Here is a 1,707-nt window from a genome sequence, read left to right as displayed (position 1 = left end):
TTGTGGCTTTAATTCACATTCTTAGATGTCTAATGATATTGAACATCTTTTCACATGCTTCTTGGAAGTTCATATATCTTTGTTGAATCATCTGTTCAGATCTTTGGCCCATTCTTTAAATTGGCTTGTTTTCTTCTTATTACTGAGTTACAGTTTTGAGGCATGTTTTAATTAACACAGATCAGAACCAGGTCATCCTCTGTTCTAATCTTCACCAGGCCTCCTCCCAGGGAATTTGGAGTAAAATCCAAACACCAAGGCCTTGTCCTCCACAATGTGGCTCCACCCCTTGTCTGATTTGTCTTCTCCCCCAGCCCTTAGCTCAGTCCTTTCATCCACACAGGCTGCCTGGCTGCACTCTGAACCAGCCAGACATCTATTACCAGGAATCATCTTATTCAGGATTCTCTGGACATGCTTAGTGTTCACCCACTCAGCCTCCCCACAAACAAAGCTGGGGTTTCCCTGCATCCTGGGCTTCTAGCACTGCTGTAAAATGAATAAACAAATGAGTGAATGAATGTCTCTTACCTAGCTGGAAAGGTTGAGGAAGTCTCCTCTGAGAAAGTGACAATGCAGTATGATCACAGAAGAAAAGGAGGAGTTAATCAGATAACACGGTGGAGAAAGAGCATTCCAGGTAGAGGGATCAGCATGTACAAAGGCCCTGTGGCAAGAGGGAACATGGAGGAGATAAGAAGCTCTATAGGTGGGAGAGACAGAGGAAAGGGTAGCAAGGGACTGTTTTTACTCTCTATACCCAGACCCTGAGCAAGATGGAAGCTCCCAAGGTTTTTCCAGGTGAGGAGAATGGAGGTGACTGTGACAGATGATTTAAGCATCCCTCTGGCTGCCAAGAGAGGAAGCAGAGAGGCCTCCTAAGGACACCATCACAACAGTCCAGGAAGGAGACAGCAGTGGTCTGAGATCTAATGGAGAATGTGGTGATGAGATGTGGACAGAGATCTAAGAAAGCTTTAGGAGGCGAAGATGTGTGGGCCTTGGTGATAGATGGGGGGTGAAGGTGAGGGTGGGGTCAGGGAGAACGAGGCCAATCCCCAGGTCTCTGGCTCTTGGGGGTGGAAAGGCAGTGCCCTTGGCAGAGGCTCAGGCATAGTAAGAATGTCAGGGGCTGGGTATTGGTCACACTGAACTCCAGACACCCTGGAGACATGTGTGTGTTTTATAAGGGCTGGGGCTCCGAGGTCTCTATCTGGGAGTCCTCCTGGGATGAAGATGGGGGTGGTGCCGAATCCAGGGCTGGGGCAGACAACAAAGAGGCCGAAGGCGGCTGAGCTGGCCAAAGATGGGAGGGGTGGTCAGGGGAGAAAGAGGGAGTGGGGCAGGGAGCTGACAGTGGGGTGAAAGCCGCAGGAAGACAATAGAGAGGTCTCGCTGTTTGAAGGCCTAGGTTCCTGGATCCCCGACGCGAGCTCGGGCAGGAAACTAAACTGGAGACAGCGAATGCAGACAATCTTCTGGGCATGGAGAAATGGGTGGGAGCTCCGAAGGGGGGCGGCAATAAAAAGGTCTCCAGCCGCAAGGACAAGGGTGAGGGGAGAATGCGGGGGTGGGCCTGAGGAAGCCCCAAGCCAGCATCACTGCCAGTTGGACCAGCGAGGGCCTAAGCCGCCCCGACAGCCAAAGTCCGAGGGGGACGAGGAGAGGGGAAGAGGAGGAAGGCGGGCGGAAGAGGGGAGAGAGGAG

The sequence above is a fragment of the Lipotes vexillifer genome, unplaced genomic scaffold (assembly GCF_000442215.2).
Source record: "Lipotes vexillifer unplaced genomic scaffold, Lipotes_vexillifer_v1.1 scaffold504, whole genome shotgun sequence".
NCBI lineage: Eukaryota > Metazoa > Chordata > Mammalia > Artiodactyla > Lipotidae > Lipotes > Lipotes vexillifer.
This window is presented reverse-complemented; position numbering follows the sequence as displayed.